The following is a 19817-nucleotide window of genomic DNA, read 5'->3' as shown; positions in this document are numbered from 1 at the left end:
ATGAAAACAGTAAAAAATGGTAAAGGTAGAATAAAAATGAGAAGAAGAATGGTAGAGTAATAAAAATTAGATAAATAATAAATATTATAAGATAATAATAAGATAAATAATAGTAAGAATAAGTTATGGAAGAATAAGTCAAATACTATCAGAAACAAACAAAAACTTACCAAGATAAATGCAACATAAAAAAACTATAAATGAAACAAGAAAACCATAATACAAGAAATAATTATAATTCTCGAATAAAACTGGGCATTAGAGGGTTAATATGAATTAAAAAAATGTGTAATTTGAAATCACGGAAACTCATAAGCACTACCCGAGCAGACGGAAATAACGTGGAAATAACATTTTTTGATATTTGAAAATACTAGGCCAATAACATTTTATTTTATTTATTACAAAATTGTTTATTCGTCGTTTTGATTTTTTTGTTATTTGATTGTTATTGTAATAACAGACTAATAAAACTTTTGATTATTCTTCGAACAAATCTTTGTTATTATTTTTTGTTATTTTAACAGCTAATCCGATCATCCCAATAACAGTTGGAGGTATGCTTTCATAACAAAAATTTTTATTCCAGAGTTGTTTGGGCTTGCAAACAATATCAGACCAATTACGAATTTTGTTATGATAACATAAACTGTCATTAAACTTTTATGCAAAAATTGATTTTTCAAGAAGATTCCATAACACTTTTTGTTATTTTTACAGTATTTGTTATTGAAATGGCATGAATTTCGTTATTACCGTCTGCCCGGGTAGCTATAATTAAATATTGCCAATATTCTAGAACCAGTATCATTACAATGGATTATCTGATCAAGTTGTATGTTTAGGTCAGAAAAGTTCAGAGAAAATAGGAACTAAAATTAAAAAAAAAAAACAAAATTGTGCAAAAAAAAACTTGTTTTAATTCGTTTTGCCTTTCTCACCTGAATGATTTGCAAAATATGCATTGGAAAAAAAAATAGGCTATTACTCAATAAGGCCAACTTATATTTGGCTGTGTTGTCCATTTTTATCAATTTATTTTTTATTTTATAAAATTTGCAATAGAAAGCTACTAAACAGTAATTTTGAGAAGTATACCGATTTGATATTAATCCATCTAAAGTTTGATATCCGTAAAATAAAAGGCTTTTTTGCGGTTGTTAAATCCTGACATTATTAAATTTATGAAAATAAATCTATTTATTTGCATTCAATTTTCACTAGGGACCAAACCAAAAAAAGACAAAAAGATTTCTTTTGTATGGAAATTGTCCAAGAAGGGGGGGGGGGGGGTTGAGATTTCCTAAAGTGTCCACGTGGTTTGTGGATGGTCCCCTATTTATCTGACAAGTTCCCAAAAAATTTCGAATTACTGTAATAGATTGTCCGGGTACAAATTAAAGCACAAAACACTACAAACTTAGGGTGTTTCATTTAAAAGCTATTCTTTTCCCGAAAAGTTCCCAAGGTTATTTTTTCAAACCCCCGCCAGATTAGAAATTGAGTTTTCAGAACATTTTCTAATCAATCAAAATGTAGAGAATAGTTTCCAGAACAATTTCCCAAATAAAAAGTATCAGTTTTGGTTCAATATGAGCAGAGATTTGCCCAACTTTGTATGATAAAAAGTGGCTTTCTCCAAAATTCTTACATTTAATTCCTATCCACATGATGAACACTGCCTCCTGAGATTTTTTTTAAAAGATTGTGATAAAATAATTTCCATAGTTTTTGTTTGTTTGAACTAATTTTCATGTTTCAACAAAATATTATCATCATCAAATATCTGTATGGGCGGTGCCCATCAAGTGTATGGGAATTATGTCCGGAAATTTTGAGGAAAGCCACTTTTAATTTTACGAATTTGGGCATATTTCTGCACATACTGTTTATATATTTCACAAGACGTGAAAATGTCTTGAATTTTAGTTGACTTTTGCAGTTCCAGAATTCTTCAAGTAAAAGCACACAAAATTACGCCAAATCAACATCCAAGGTTCTCATTATTCTCACCACACAAAACACAGCATCGGCCGCCATCGTGGCTTGCAATGAGCGATGTTTCTTTTAGCCGCAGTGCTTTTTTTATGTCTGGAAGGAAAATTTTACGACCACGTCGTAAAAATGATAAATTCCACTCATATAAGGACATTATCGTCGTTAATTTCGGCAAAGAGACGCGAGGCACGCTGCTTCTGGAAGGTGGAAAACCTGGAATGAGTTTGAAATTATGCCGCTTCACGCGGTATAAAACAAAAGAAACATTTGCATTTGGTACAGTATCACCTTCTACGTGGATTAAATTTGGCCACGTGGCACACAAGAAAACTGTGGTTCTTTTGAAAATCTCTTTAAATATTCCCTTTTGAAAATATCTAATTTTTCTTTGTCAAATTAAGTTTCTTGAAAAAAAAACAAACTTGTGCGCACTTTCCATAATGCATGCACTCAAACAAAACAAAAAACACGTCCAAACAACCGTTAAGGGATGAGTTACGGCGGCTTTCAAGCCAAAAACGACCATCATCAACCAGCGACGGAACCGGATTGTTGTTAATTGTAATTGAGTCGCACTTTCGCCTCCAGAACAAGCTGCGGCTCCACAGCACTGGAAAGTGACAGTAAATTTTGCCCGCCCCTAGACCTATTAATCATTTCCCCCGTGCCCTGCCGGAGCTTCCATTAGTTAAGGGGGGAAACGTCACGCGTTAAGGGTAATTGAGCAGCTTGCGTTTCTTTTTTTTGGTATTATTTTTATTACCTTTTTGAAGCAGAAGGGAGGATGAGTTAGGGAAAAGTTTTTCACGAATTTTCCCGCCGCCAACTTTCACGATTTTTTTTCCAACCACGGATCGATGAGTGACTGTTTTGGCGGGATTAATTGCAAAGCGGGGAAAAGTTCGGTGGGGAGCTGAGGGGTGGGGTTTCCACAAAAAAGTGTTATAAATTTTGTGGGCAGGCAAATTGGTGAAACTCAATGAGGTGTGACTGGAGACCTATTGGTCTCTGGAGAGTGCTAGTGGCCGCCAAAAAGTGGAAAAGTGGAGGGTGATTTAAAGTGATGCTTGAGGAAATTTATTGCGAATGCTTTTCTAAATTTTCAATAATTCAATCGTTACGATATCATCTTTGGAGAAGTTTTAATTTTCATTTAAAGGATTATAACATAATAAATAACTAATAACAAGACTAAATAACAAATAGAATTAGTTGTTCACAAACAAACAGTTGTCAAAATTGTCAAAATTGTCAAAATTGTCAAAATTGTCAAAATTGTCAAAATTGTCAAAATTGTCAAAATTGTCAAAATTGTCAAAATTGTCAAAATTGTCAAAATTGTCAAAATTGTCAAAATTGTCAAAATTGTCAAAATTGTCAAAATTGTCAAAATTGTCAAAATTGTCAAAATTGTCAAAATTGTCAAAATTGTCAAAATTGTCAAAATTGTCAAAATTGTCAAAATTGTCAAAATTGTCAAAATTGTCAAAATTGTCAAAATTGTCAAAATTGTCAAAATTGTCAAAATTGTCAAAATTGTCAAAATTGTCAAAATTGTCAAAATTGTCAAAATTGTCAAAATTGTCAAAATTGTCAAAATTGTCAAAATTGTCAAAATTGTCAAAATTGTCAAAATTGTCAAAATTGTCAAAATTGTCAAAATTGTCAAAATTGTCAAAATTGTCAAAATTGTCAAAATTGTCAAAATTGTCAAAATTGTCAAAATTGTCAAAATTGTCAAAATTGTCAAAATTGTCAAAATTGTCAAAATTGTCAAAATTGTCAAAATTGTCAAAATTGTCAAAATTGTCAAAATTGTCAAAATTGTCAAAATTGTCAAAATTGTCAAAATTGTCAAAATTGTCAAAATTGTCAAAATTGTCAAAATTGTCAAAATTGTCAAAATTGTCAAAATTGTCAAAATTGTCAAAATTGTCAAAATTGTCAAAATTGTCAAAATTGTCAAAATTGTCAAAATTGTCAAAATTGTCAAAATTGTCAAAATTGTCAAAATTGTCAAAATTGTCAAAATTGTCAAAATTGTCAAAATTGTCAAAATTGTCAAAATTGTCAAAATTGTCAAAATTGTCAAAATTGTCAAAATTGTCAAAATTGTCAAAATTGTCAAAATTGTCAAAATTGTCAAAATTGTCAAAATTGTCAAAATTGTCAAAATTGTCAAAATTGTCAAAATTGTCAAAATTGTCAAAATTGTCAAAATTGTCAAAATTGTCAAAATTGTCAAAATTGTCAAAATTGTCAAAATTGTCAAAATTGTCAAAATTGTCAAAATTGTCAAAATTGTCAAAATTGTCAAAATTGTCAAAATTGTCAAAATTGTCAAAATTGTCAAAATTGTCAAAATTGTCAAAATTGTCAAAATTGTCAAAATTGTCAAAATTGTCAAAATTGTCAAAATTGTCAAAATTGTCAAAATTGTCAAAATTGTCAAAATTGTCAAAATTGTCAAAATTGTCAAAATTGTCAAAATTGTCAAAATTGTCAAAATTGTCAAAATTGTCAAAATTGTCAAAATTGTCAAAATTGTCAAAATTGTCAAAATTGTCAAAATTGTCAAAATTGTCAAAATTGTCAAAATTGTCAAAATTGTCAAAATTGTCAAAATTGTCAAAATTGTCAAAATTGTCAAAATTGTCAAAATTGTCAAAATTGTCAAAATTGTCAAAATTGTCAAAATTGTCAAAATTGTCAAAATTGTCAAAATTGTCAAAATTGTCAAAATTGTCAAAATTGTCAAAATTGTCAAAATTGTCAAAATTGTCAAAATTGTCAAAATTGTCAAAATTGTCAAAATTGTCAAAATTGTCAAAATTGTCAAAATTGTCAAAATTGTCAAAATTGTCAAAATTGTCAAAATTGTCAAAATTGTCAAAATTGTCAAAATTGTCAAAATTGTCAAAATTGTCAAAATTGTCAAAATTGTCAAAATTGTCAAAATTGTCAAAATTGTCAAAATTGTCAAAATTGTCAAAATTGTCAAAATTGTCAAAATTGTCAAAATTGTCAAAATTGTCAAAATTGTCAAAATTGTCAAAATTGTCAAAATTGTCAAAATTGTCAAAATTGTCAAAATTGTCAAAATTGTCAAAATTGTCAAAATTGTCAAAATTGTCAAAATTGTCAAAATTGTCAAAATTGTCAAAATTGTCAAAATTGTCAAAATTGTCAAAATTGTCAAAATTGTCAAAATTGTCAAAATTGTCAAAATTGTCAAAATTGTCAAAATTGTCAAAATTGTCAAAATTGTCAAAATTGTCAAAATTGTCAAAATTGTCAAAATTGTCAAAATTGTCAAAATTGTCAAAATTGTCAAAATTGTCAAAATTGTCAAAATTGTCAAAATTGTCAAAATTGTCAAAATTGTCAAAATTGTCAAAATTGTCAAAATTGTCAAAATTGTCAAAATTGTCAAAATTGTCAAAATTGTCAAAATTGTCAAAATTGTCAAAATTGTCAAAATTGTCAAAATTGTCAAAATTGTCAAAATTGTCAAAATTGTCAAAATTGTCAAAATTGTCAAAATTGTCAAAATTGTCAAAATTGTCAAAATTGTCAAAATTGTCAAAATTGTCAAAATTGTCAAAAATTGTCAAAATTGTCAAAATTGTCAAAATTGTCAAAATTGTCAAAATTGTCAAAATTGTCAAAATTGTCAAAATTGTCAAAATTGTCAAAATTGTCAAAATTGTCAAAATTGTCAAAATTGTCAAAATTGTCAAAATTGTCAAAATTGTCAAAATTGTCAAAATTGTCAAAATTGTCAAAATTGTCAAAATTGTCAAAATTGTCAAAATTGTCAAAATTGTCAAAATTGTCAAAATTGTCAAAATTGTCAAAATTGTCAAAATTGTCAAAATTGTCAAAATTGTCAAAATTGTCAAAATTGTCAAAATTGTCAAAATTGTCAAAATTGTCAAAATTGTCAAAATTGTCAAAATTGTCAAAATTGTCAAAATTGTCAAAATTGTCAAAATTGTCAAAATTGTCAAAATTGTCAAAATTGTCAAAATTGTCAAAATTGTCAAAATTGTCAAAATTGTCAAAATTGTCAAAATTGACAAAATAGTCAAAATTGTAAAAATTGTAAAAATTGTCAAAATTGACAAAATTGTCAAAATTGTCAAAATTGTCAAAATTGTCAAAATTGTCAAAATTGTCAAAATTGTCAAAATTGTCAAAATTGTCAAAATTGTCAAAATTGTCAAAATTATCAAAATTGTCAAAATTGTCAAAATTGTAAAAATTGTCAAAATTGTAAAAATTGTCAAAATTGACAAAATTGTCAAAATTGTCAAAATTGTCAAAATTGTCAAAATTGTCAAAATTGTCAAAATTGTCAAAATTGTCAAAATTGTCAAAATTGTCAAAATTGTCAAAATTGTCAAAATTGTCAAAATTGTCAAAATTGTCAAAATTGTCAAAATTGTCAAAATTGTCAAAATTGTCAAAATTGTCAAAATTGTCAAAATTGTCAAAATTGTCAAAATTGTCAAAATTGTCAAAATTGTCCAAATTGTCAAAATTTTCAAAATTTTCAAAATTGTCAAAATTGTCAAAATTGTCAAAATTGTCAAAATTGTCAAAATTGTCAAAATTGTCAAAATTGTCAAAATTGTCAAAATTGTCAAAATTGTCAAAATTGTCAAAATTGTCAAAATTGTCAAAATTGTCAAAATTGTCAAAATTGTCAAAATTGTCAAAATTGTCAAAATTGTCAAAATTGTCAAAATTGTCAAAATTGTCAAAATTGTCAAAATTGTCAAAATTGTCAAAATTGTCAAAATTGTCAAAATTGTCAAAATTATCAAAATTGTCAAATTGTTTGTTTTTTTATTTTTTTAAGGAAATTTCTCTTTAAGTTGAATCAATTTGGTCATGCAAGTCAAATTAATATCTGGGTGATTAGATTGTGATGCTTGTGAAAGTTTCCAAACTCACAGCACAAGTTGAGATCATTTTACACTTTCCCTCCATCACTACATCAGATGGCGAGCTCAAAGCACCATCTTCCCAGTATCTAATGAGCGTAAAATGATGATGATAAAGTATCAAAGAGCAGTTTTAATAAATACTCCAATTATTGGAAAAGTTTCGCAAAGCTCTAGCTTCATCCCTTGGTCCAAGGATCTTGACTGTGATGAAAAACAAATCAACAAAAAAGTTTAAAAAATGGTTGTTTAAGTTGAAAACGTGTTTGCGACGACGGTTGAGCGGAGGAGGGTGATTTGGAGTTGGCTCACGTTGATCTCAAAGTGCGCGTTTAATGAGCTTTTAAAGTTCTTCTAGTACGGACTTCGAATCGAAGGCTTCTTCACTTCCATTAAAGTAACTCCTGCGACGATTCTTTTAACAGTTCTTTTGTTTCAAGTTCTTTTCTATATCTCTTTTTATTTCATTTTCCACCTCCATAAGAGCCTTTGCGAATTCCGTGCCGTAACCAGGGTGTGCGCAATTGCTATTTATAGTTAATTGTTTTGCATTTTCCCTTCTTTTTTCTGTTTTTTCCCTTCACAACCTCTGTTTCCACTCTCCCAAGAATGAAGCCTTTTTTCACGCAACATAGAACTCATTAGCGTCTATTTGATTCGCCTTCGCCTTCGGGGCACTTATTCCCCCCCTTCTTCTTCTGCCCCAGATGATGGCTTCAACTCCTTTTCAAAGAACCTCGCCAGATGCTGTTAGCTCGGCAGAAATCTCATTACACCGGCAACACGGTCCCCTTATTTCTGCTGGAGGAGGGTGAACTCCTGAGGAGTAAACACACACGAGCCCCTCGTCTTTTACCGGTATTGTCACTTAATGGGTTTTTATGAGGGGGAGATCGGGGGAAAACCTCAGCATCCTTTTCTTACACCTCTCGCCAAAGGAGCTTTTCCATTTTTTTCCGATTCTAATGGGATCCGAATCCGGATTTGGTTCCAGTTACCAACGTCTAATCCTCGGTGGAGGGTTGCAATTAGGGCAGAGTCGAATCGAGGTGGGACTTGTGCGATTGCATAAGCGTAGGCGCTATTTTGGCACAAAATTCTTAGCTTTTGTTTTCATATTCTTCTCTGTAAAGAAGAACCAATTAAACTTCCAATTTTCAGAAATTCAACCCAACAGACTCCGTCTCTGCTCCAATTCCCAGCACGGCAGCTCATTCCTGCAGTCAAGAAGGGTCAACTGGAGCTGGAGCTTGAGTGGAGTTTATTTCTTTCCCATTTATTGACTCTACTGGACCAACAGTTTGGCCAGAAACGTAGCAGCAGCAGCAGTCATTACTGTTATTGACTACTGCAGAGAGGTGTGCCCTTGTGGGAATTGGTTTTCCACATTTTGTTCAGGCTTGGGCAACCTGGATGGACCCTTTCGACCACTCCCGGTGAGGTTGAGAGGTTTATGGGCTTTTTTTGTGTTAGATTGCGATGTTTTGCAGAAGAAAGTTAGTTTTTTTTTTCGATTTTACAGTTTGGTTTATCAGGAGATCCTAATAAGTGGTAGCTTGCTTAATTGATATTCTTTAAACACTATTTCAAAAATTTCAGAAATGAAGCAGTTATTAGTCCATTTTCAGGTGGTTAAGGCATTCGTTACACTTATTTTGTAACATTAAAAAAATCTGCTAAAATTTTCACCTAAAGTAAGCTATCTCAACAATCTGTCATGAAATCTAAGGACAGTGTTGCCAGCTTATCATACATCTTAATTCTGGGAAATATTTTACAGTATCGATGATCTTCCGAAAGTCAGTTTTAGACAAGCTCACGACATTGGAATAGTTGAAAAAAATACCACTCAATTATATAACTTCTGGACAGTGTTGCCAAATCATCAAATAATAAGGCTAAACAGAAATTTTCTTTAAAAAAGCTTGACGCGTGTTTTTTTTAGACAAATTTCCAAACAAAAAAAAAACATAAATTATGACATTTTTGATAAGTGTTGCCCGATGGATGCACATTCAAAAAAAAAAATGCTTCAAATTGTTTATTAGCACGTTCTTGAAATTCTCTCAGCTAAAAAAAATAAAAATAAATTGAAAATAAATGCTGAAGATCATGGTGGCTTATAGGAAATAACAGAAAAAATTTAGTTTTCAAATAATTTTTTTAACAAATCATATTCATTCGACTGTTTAGCAGCAGTCTAAATCGCTCAGGACAGTGTTGCCAAATTATTAAGACTTACTGGAATTTTTTTCTCAAAAACCTTTTCAATAATGTTTAGACAATTATTCTGAATGTTATTTTAAAAAATAAACAAATTTAATTATTGAATGCATAAAAAACCCAATACTAACTCAAGTAATGACATATTAGGAAAGGGTTGCCAGATAGCAACATTCTAGGTTGTCCAGCAATATAAAACAATCTAGATTAGAAAGTAATTTTCAAAGAAATTGATATCATCTGTTCTGAAAAACTTGATTCAGTGATGTCCTAATTAATTGAGGTAGTGATGCCAGATCTTAGATGTTCACTCTTTAATTGAAAGTTAATTTCAAATACTTTTGATCAAATGTTAAAAAAAAAAAACAAAACATTATCTTGTGTTCATTTTCATGATTACACATTTTGACTCTCAAGTAGGGTATTTGTCCCTATTTTGGGCCTACTAAGCAGAGCGCACTTTTAATTTGATGTTTTCTCAAAGTCTGCTATTGGCAGACTAGTTTGTCTTACATGAATAAGTTGGTTTTTTAATGCTTAAGCTCGTACATTATCAACATTTTGATAAAAATACCTTATATCGCTGTAAAAGCACGAAAAACTAAAACACTTTTTGCCCCTATTTTGGGGATATTGCTCCTAGCATACGACCTTCTTTGTGCATATTTTCGGCCTACCTTCTGATTGATTGAAATCTCGAAGCACGTGGCGAGAAATTTTTGACGTACGGTTCAGCCCCAGCTCGTACAGTACAGCCGCACAAATTCAGTCGACAAACATGCTAAATCATTGTGATGTTTTAAGGCCCAAATCAACATTAGAATGATTGATTTCACTTGCATTACGTGCATAATTAGCTTGGACATGATTTATATCATTCTTTACGAGTTTTAAACATAATTAAACAATTGTTGCGTAGCCAAACAACAAGCCCGTAATATGCAAGAAAGACTGTAACTTGTGAAAAGCGCACACACACTGTCACAATTTGTAGAAGTGTCAAATGGACTGAAAATAGAGCCATTCTCTTCGAGAGACTTTAATCAGTTATTATATTGATTTGGTGGCAGTTTAGTGATTGTTTTTGCAACGGGATTGTGCAACCAACCAATAAAAACATATTGCCGGTGGTTGGAGATTCGGGCGACGGCACTCATTCGTGTGCTGAGCGATTAACGCCTTGACGCTGAGTGCCAAGAAGCGGTAAGCAAAAGTGGTGAAAATTTTGGACCTAATGGGCAAGTTGCAATTTGCTAAGAAAAATGTGAAGAGTGATATATTTATTGCATTATTTCTAATTTAAGAGGAAAAAGTGAATTATTCTTGCCCACCAAAATGAAGATAATGACAGCACGAATCATTCTCAAGTGGCAGATCCCTGCCAGATTTGGTGAAATGCTCAATTTCGTTGAATTAAGTTTGGTAGACCCAAAATAGGTACAAGGTCCAAAAAAGGGACAAATACCCTACAACGATTTTTGTTGAAGCAAGCTTGATTCTATTAAAATGTTTTTAAAAGAATTAATAGAACATCATTTGACTCAACTTTTTTGGATGTTAATGTTTTCTCAAAACTAATTAATAATGTCTTGTCTTGTTTTTATGTTTAAAGATTCGGCTAGTTGAAAATCTGACGATATAACTCAGATTCTGAGACATAGTTCACGTAGACTTATTGCCAAAAAGTGATTTTTTTTACACCAGAAACTGATGAAATTTTCATAATTTTCTTTGAAATATGCTTTTTAAACCCTTTAATTTAGAATAAATTACATTAAAAACAAGCAAAAAGCAATTCCTAATTTTTCGTAAACATGTATTTGTTATTAGGCCATTAGGGTGGTCCTAACCAGGTTAGTGTGGTTCCCCGTATCTGGACCAAAGAATCTACACAGCAAAAACAGGTTTAATTTTTGAAGGTCGAAAATTCGATAGGTGATTACTACTCCTTTTTTGATGTAATTTTACCTCTAAAAAATAAATTTTGATAGTTTTTGAGGATTAATTTTAATTAACGCAAAATCGGTTCACATTCTCAGGCGTAGTATAACCATTTTTTTTACCGTATGTGTCTGAAAATATTTATATCAGATTTTCCGTTAAAAAAATACAAAACGATCTTTAAAATGAGAGTGGTTCAGGATTCTGAATTACAGCTTTTTGAAAATAATCACGCGTGCAAACGAAAACTTGTAAAAAAGCTTTTTTTTTTATAGAAAAATAAATATGGGTTGGGATAACTCTTTTTTACTTGCAATCGCGTTTATTTTTAAAATGCTGTATCTTAGAATTCTGTTAATAAACTTTTGAAATTTTTGAAAATATCATTGCCTTTTTCGGTGAAAACGAATAAAATATTTCCAGGCAAATGCTCAGTGACTAAGACACTATGAAAGGAGCATTTTCTAATTTCAAACGACCTTTTCAAATTTTAAGCTAGACTTTTTAATCCTTAAACTATTTTTTCTTTAAAGCTCAATCAATATCATTTGCGACAAGAGTGATGTTAGTTTGAAAGTTTGATATTTTCAAAAGTCATGATTGCAAAATAAGTGGACTGGTGCAAAATATATTTCAAAACACGTTTTTCATTCAAATATTCAAACTATGGCATGTGAATTATTTGTTTATTTGTTTGTGGCCTTCCTTCCTAACGGCCTAAAATGTTAAGAATGAGTTCTCCAACGTTTTGATTATGAAAATTTAAAATTTATGAATCTTTTTAATTGTTTGAAATATGTAAAAAATTAAAAAAGGGTTCAAAATTAAGTAAGCTCTTTATCTTTGTCACTTTCGTGACTATTCCTTTCTCTTAAAGGAAGTCAAATTCTTTCAACCTTCGCCAAACAAAAGCGGAAATGAACAAAAAAAAGATGCTCAAACAACTCGAAACGCTTCTGGAATCAATCTCAAAAAATAGCAGCAAAAAATACAGCTCCGAAGCTCAATCCAAGATTGATTGACTTAACCTAACCCATTTGACCCGGAAAATAGAGAGCATTAGGTGTGCTTGCTTTTTTTGCTCCATTTTGACAGACACAAGAGAAAAAGCTCAACTGGTGAAACAAAAGACTGAAGGTGAGCTTTCTTCGGGCATCCCCACCAGGTACACGTGTCGAATGTCGAAGGTGCACGTTTGCTTTCTCTAGTGTTTTTTTTCTCTCTCTCTAATTTAAAACGAGAAATGTCCCTTTTTTTGGGAGTCCACTTCGTGACCAATTTTTCTAATGCGTTTCGAATCGGGAGTGAAAAACGAGCTTTTCCGTTTGACTTTTTGGCTTTCTATTTTTGGGACAGGTTGAACCGTTTAGACACGTTAGGGGAAGCAATTGATTGGAGGTGAATTTTGTTGAAGTTGTTCAACATGGATAACGACATTATTTCGACTTAATCTTAAATAAATGTTTTCTTTTAAAATAGTCTGCTGCAACAGCTTTAGAATTTAAACACTTCCAGCGAACTTTATCACGTGGGAAGAGCTGTTTATGACTCTACGAAAAAATAAAACTCCACTCCAAACTTCCGATATCGATCTTGACGAAGGCCATCACCACCATCACCTTCTCCGTAGATAACAGTGTAGAAGCTGAAAGAAGTGAAACGTCATCATAAAATCTCCAAAACTACGACCCTCATACGAAGCTTGGAATAGATCGTCGTTTTCCCCTCCTCCGTGTGGGCACCACATATCGAAGACTTTCGTGTCAGTGTGTGAAAAAGAGTATTAAAAACCGCCAAAAGTGTGCCGAACCATGGCGAAATTTATAACGTAATAATGTGAGTTTTGTTATTTGGGTGTCTTCCCCCTCGGTTTTTCCCACACACACACACAGAGTGTCATGGTCGCTCAGCATCCCTCTTCTACCAAGATTTTTTCGCAACCTTCTGTGTGTGTGTGACGTTCGATTGTGGTGAGGGGGCCACCACCACCACCACACTACTGGCTGGCTGGCTGGCGTAAAAAGTGGATTTTTATTTACCCTTTTTATCAACTTTCAACACGAATCACGGTTTATATGGGCTTCCTTTCGGTTGACACTTGGCTCGTGGTCTCCACGCTCACTCACTCGCTCTTTTCTTCTTACTCGCTGTCGTGGAAAATGATGCGGTAACCCAGTTTCTGTGAGGGGGAAGAGAGAGGAGCGCTGAAGAAACACTGAGGGAAAAGTGACCACTGAAAATTAAAATTTTACTTTAAAACAAAGTGAAATATTGATTTTTTTTTCGATCGGTGATGTTAGAACTTAAAAAAAATGGGATTTAAGTCAGTTTGACTAAACAAATTAAAGGTGTAGCAAAATTCTTATAAGTTCCAGAATTTAAAAAAAAAACTAGCGCAAAGAAGAGTAATCTCATTCGATTAAATCTTGAGCGTGAAAAAATTGCACAATTTTAAAACTCAAATAAAAAAGTGTTCCATCCAGATATCAACTCGATTCGACCTGGGGCTTGTAGGGGAGATCTGGGACTACCAGAGACTGACAGATGGCAAAAAATATACACACTGCAATACAAATTCTCGAAGAGCTGAGAAAATTAACAACAGTCTTCTTTTCTGACTTTGTTGATCGGACAGCTGGTTGCCGAGATTCATCCTCTTAAAATGCAAATTTGATAAAAAATGAGTTTTTCTTACTGTCATCGAATAAGCCATCGATTTAACTCGCGATATCTCGGAATTAATTTGTTCGTTTTTCAATGTTAAAATTGAAATTTTTTAGAATTGTAGTTTTAAAATAAGAATAACCTTTTTTTTAAAAAAAAAGATTGACCAAATTTTAATTTTTTTAAGGTTTTTAAATAATGATTTTATATGCTTTTTTTTATCTGCAGGGAAATTCAGAGAATTTTTCTTGGTGTGGAGGAAATTTGAACATATTTTTTTTAAATAAAGTGGACCCTTTTTTTAGGAAATTTGGACAAATTTTGAAGAATAACAAGGATTCAAAATTTAATTTATTGAGCATACTTTTCTCCTTTGCACTTATTTTGAAGTTTATTTTCATTTAAAAGGATTTTTTTTTGCTAACAGCATTTCATAAATATTTTTTATGAGATTTAGTGATACAATGTTATCGTAAGAAGAATAAAAAGGTGTCAATATCTCGAGAACCGAATAGCATATTTCGTCAAGAGGTATTTTAAAAATATCAAAAAACGAGGATATTTAAAAATCGAAGTACTCCTACTTTTATGGTGAAATTTATTTAAAAAAAAATTGTAGTTATCTTCGAAAAGAAATTCCATAACCCTAAACCAATTTTGCTCAAAATTGGCACAGTTATTTTTCCTTTCCTTTTCCTTTTTTCTCTTAAGATTTTTCGAAATTTTCATTTTAACTTGCCTCCCTAATGTTCATGTATTTTGTCAACTAACCATATGAATCTAAAAATTTTTTTTGAAAAGTATTACTTTTTTAAACAAGTTCCACTTTTCAGCACCAATTTCAGTGCTAAAAAGTAGAACTTTACAGCAATTACTTTGAAAATTTTCTTTTTTTTCGATTCTTTTATTTGTGATACATAAAATTAGGCTTTTTCGTAATTCGAGAATGACAGCAAAAGTTAGTAGTTTCACGACGGAATTTCAAAAAAAAATAATTTAGAATCCAAGCCAAAAAAAATTAAAATAAAAAAATTAAAAAAACACGGCTGAAATCATTTAAGCTCAACGATTCGAGACCAAACACATGTTTAGTTTTGTTTTTAAACTTATTCAACTTATTTGTTTATATTGGCCAATCTTATAAGCCCAGCTGCATTAACATACCCTAAATACCCCTTACGTTTGATTAAATGTAACAACATTAATACTTAGCTCTATAATTTTGAACAAATCAAAGTCATTTGTAAGTACATTGAATATTTTCAGAAAAAGCATTTATTCGTGTTTCGAATTTAAAAAAAATCGCCAATTTTCAATTATTCAATCAATTTTGAATCTTTTAAAAGCATTAGAAAAAAGATTCCTCAAATTTTTCGTAGAAATTCTTTAGTGATTTTTTGTTTTTATGTGACTTTTTTTTCTAAATTTCAATATTTTTTCCTTGGGCCAACTTTGGCCATGTTACTAACAAATTAGGTTTTTACTTTTTATGTGCTGTAATTTTTGTTTATGTTTTTATTTTTTTTCCAGGTTATGCTTTGATACACTTTGTTGTGACTTCAAAGCTAATGATTTATGTTTATATCGAAAACCCGATTTAATCCCACCTGGGGTGAGATAGAGCCTTTCTTACTAAAGAATATAACGATGGTAAAACTTCTTTCAATTCATAACATTGACTTTGTTTAGAAGAAGAAGAAAGTCTTATGATGAAAGCAAAGTATTATAAATGATATGATTTCCAAAAGAAACAAAAAACGCCATTTTCACCAAAAGAATATTTTTAATCGTACATATTCTTAATCAAACAAGCGTTTATGACAAACACGAGCATAGCAAGCTTCACATGCGCCAGTGATAACGCACACCGCGGTAGGCGCAAAGAAAAACCGAGGTATAAGTGAACCGCGTGTGCCGCACGGTGCAGGGAAGATAGCCATTCAGCTTCTACGAATGTGACAGAGTCAGAGAAAGCTATTTTTACAACCGCACCACTACACACTCAATCGCGAGAACCTTAGGTAGAAAGCCATTGGCGTCGCCAGCATTGAAAACTTTGAAAACGATATAAACGATGAAAAGCTTAGAAAGCTCCTATTGGAATCCAATGAACCCTGTTAAATAAACTTACGAAATCACGAAAAAATTGAGTCTACTTTTAGGCGATTTTCGGAGCCCACGGAAAACAAATAGATTGTAGCCGGATGAATGTCCTATGTCACAAAAGTTTTTAAATAAACATTGGACAGTTATGCAAAAACAAAAAGGGCAAAAGAAACCGAAAAGCTACGATATCTTACATGTTGTAGGAAACATCGGTAGACAAGCTACTACAAACGAGTATAAGTCGAGCCAGCAAATATATGCGCCAGCATTCTCGCGCCAGTATTCGAAGTTCAACTTGACAACTTGTCGACTTGGCGACGAAGCGTCGAAAATCGATGCAGTGTGATTTTTTGACGATTTTTCCGATTAAAATTCATGCTAAATCGACATATTTACGAAGATGGAAATGACGTCCTGGCTTAAAGTAAAACCTATACCTTTCTTTAGTAAGAAAGGCAAAAGGGGAAAAAATTGAGATTATAGAATAGGCCCTATAGCCACAAATAAAAAAAACAAACACTTAACAAGATATGAGCATATAAATGAAATTATAAAAAAAACATGGAACAAAAGAACTTAAGATTTTGAAGAACAAAAGATGCTCAAAATGCAAATGTTCACAGAAAGATATGAAACAAATTTTAAAAGTAGGGATCAGCGATGGAATAATCATCATCAAAAGAAAATCTTTGGACGTTCATCAAGCGAAAAAATCCGAAAGGAGCTCGGCTCTCCTCTCTCGCGCACGAAAGATCGGTAAAAGGAATCTAAAAAATCATTATCTTGATTATTCGGCGGAACATCTTTTCACTACTACACTTGCAAGTGTAACGTCACACGTCGAAAAATGACATGTTACATTTTATAGATGGGCAATGTGTGTAAACAAAGTGAAATAAATATTATTAAGTGGTGCTGACAAGGGAATTCACAAAAATCATCAGAAGATTGATTTTCTTGGAGAATTTCGGGAGCGATTTTCTTTTGCGTGATTTGCCTCCTCTCACTTTCGCGGGTGAAGTATGTTCTCAAGCGAAAATGTTTTTTTTGCGATTATTCCATCCCTGGTAGGGATTTAATTTTGATATCCTGAAATCCTGGATTTTTAAAAACAAATTCTGAGGTTTTTTTTTGCGTTTGTTAAGCCAAATTTGAAAGCGTTAAATTTTGAGAGGTTTGAGTTTGAAAATTTGATCATTTTGTGGATTAAATGACAGTAACGTTAGATTTTAAATCCATTTTTTCAAATAATTCTCTTCGGAATTCACCAACATTAAACTGAACATTGAACTGCTTCGTTGAAAACATTTATTTTCGAGTGTTTCTTCTAATGTTTTTGTTTGAATTTCTTATAAATGCCCCACAAGTGTAATAATGCACCAAAAAATCACTTTAAAATTTTCCTTAATAATTTTTTTCAATTCAATTCTTTTTATTTACCGAAATAGCAATTTTACAACTTGTGTGGATGGCTGGTTCATAGAGATTTGGTGTTCCTTGCAACTATTTCCTTTTCATTAACCGCTTGGTAACAGAAGGTTCTTCAAATGCAATTAAACAAAAACTAGGGAAAATTTTGCCAAAAAACCTAGTGAGATCGAAACTTGGGGTTTTTCCTTAATAAATTAAATTATATGTTTGAACTAATTTTTCTCTCCGTGCCTTCCCACTGCAGGACAGCCAGCAAAAAACAGCTCTCCTCGTGCGAAAGAGTGTGTTCTTAAACGCCTTTCCGATTCCGTTTTGTGTCCTCCACCAACCCCCCCGGCCCTACCCTCCAGATCAAGCAGGAAAATTGAAGTACAGTTGAGGGGTTCAGGAATTGGAGACAGCAAAAAAAAAGTGAAGGAGGGCGGACTTCCGGCAGTTGACTGCTGCGAATGGGTCGGTCACCACACACCCCACACACACACTGACTGACTGTGTTTAGTGTCCTGGGGTGTCGTCACCGTTGGTGGTTGGTATTTATTTTTCAAAGGAAGCCAGTTATTTAGAGGGGCGCGAGCGGGATGCTGGTAACTGCTCATCCGGTTTCACGCTGACACGGGGTTGGACCTTTGTGGGAAATTTGCACTCAAGGAGTTGGAAAATTACGTCGGGTGGTGGTTAAAGCTCCAGAAATGTATGTTCTTTTTTGGGCAATTCATTTTGTTGTTACAAAATGACCCCCAAAATTATGATATCGTTTTTCGTCCTTCGCGAAGGATTTGTCTACCCACAAAATCTCTTCTTTTTTTTCCCCGGACAAGTTATGTCCTTGAGTCGAAAAGAGATTTATTTCGGATTGTTTTGTGCTTCGTAATATGTATTAATGGTCGGTTGCCGGCCGGCCAACTAATAGTCCTCTGGTTCTGTAAATACAAATATTTGTGTTTCCCATTTTTTCATCTTTTTTCAGTTGCGGAAGGAAGAAAAGCTTGTTCAATCAGGATTGTCCGAAAATATGAACAAATGTATTTCTGAGGGGAGGAGCTCCCACTTAAGCTTCTGCTGGGTTACAGAGGCCGGTCAAGTTTATGGCCAGTGAAATTGGAACTAACCAGATATATGTATGGGGAGACAGGCAGCCCCTCCTCCCAAATGACCGTAAATCACAAATGGTCGGCTGCCACAGGCCAGGAAGGCAATTCTGCCGACAGTCACAGATGATCTATGGCGTCGGCCACAAGTGTTGCCCTTGACGGATGGATTTGGATGGTGGTGAAAAAGTTGGTCCACTTAGGGGTGAAGTTGGGTTTGGTTTCGAGTTCTTAAAGTATCCCGGGCAGACGGTAACAACATAATTCATGCCATTTCAATAACAAATACTGTTAAAATAACAGAAAGTGTTATGGAATATTCTTGAAAAATTCCCCATTCCCGAGCTGACGGAAATAACTTGGGAATTACATTTTTGAAATTTGAAAACACTAGGCCAATAACATTTTTTGTTATTTATAACAAGTTTTGTTATTCGTCGTTATGATTTTTTTGTTATTGGATTGTTATTATAATAACAGACTTATAACATTTTAAGTTATTCTTCGAACTAATCTTTGTTATTATTTTTTGTTATTTTAACAACTAATCCGATCATCCCAATAACAGTTGGAGGTATTCGTCCATAACAAAAAATTTTATTCCACAGTTGTGTTGGCTTTCAACCAATATCAGACCAATAAAAAAAAATTATGATAACATAAACTGTTATAAAACTATTATGCAAAAATGGATTTTCCAAGAATATTCCATAACACTTTCTGTTATTTTAACAGTATTTGTTATTGAAATGGCATGAATTTAGTTATTACCGTCTGTTCGGGTTTTTGCATAAGAGTTTAATGACAGTTTATGTTATCATAGCAAAATTTGTTTTTGGTCTGATAATGGTTGAAAGCCAAAACAACTTTGGAATAACATTTTTTGTTATTTTGTTGTTCCAATTGTTATTAGGATGATCGGATTAGTTGTTAAAATAACAAAAAAATAATAACAAAGATTTGGTCGAAGAATAACTAAAAGTGTTATAAGTCTGTTATTAAAATAACAATCCAATAACACAAATTTCATAACAACGAATAACAAATCTTGTTACTTAAAATGTTATTGGGTTAGTATTTCCAAATATCAAAAAATGTTATTCTCAAGTTATTTCCGTCTGCTCGGGATAACAAAGCTGGGTAATTCTCTACCAACTCACACGAAATCGGGAAAAGTTGCCCCGACCCCTCTTCGATTTGCGTGAAACTTTGTCCTAAGGGGTAACTTTTGTCCCTGTTCACGAATCCGAGGTCCGTTTTTTGATATCTCGTGACGGAGGGTCGGTACGACCCCTTCCATTTTTGAACATGCGAAAAAAGAGGTGTTTTTCAATAATTTGCAGCCTGAAACGGTGATGAGATAGAAATTTGGTGTCAAAGGGACTTTTATGTAAAATTAGACGCCCAATTTGATGGC

Source organism: Culex pipiens, chromosome 1 (assembly GCF_016801865.2).
Source record: "Culex pipiens pallens isolate TS chromosome 1, TS_CPP_V2, whole genome shotgun sequence".
In the NCBI taxonomy this organism is placed as follows: Eukaryota; Metazoa; Arthropoda; class Insecta; order Diptera; family Culicidae; genus Culex; species Culex pipiens.
Note: the sequence above shows the minus strand (reverse complement) of the source record.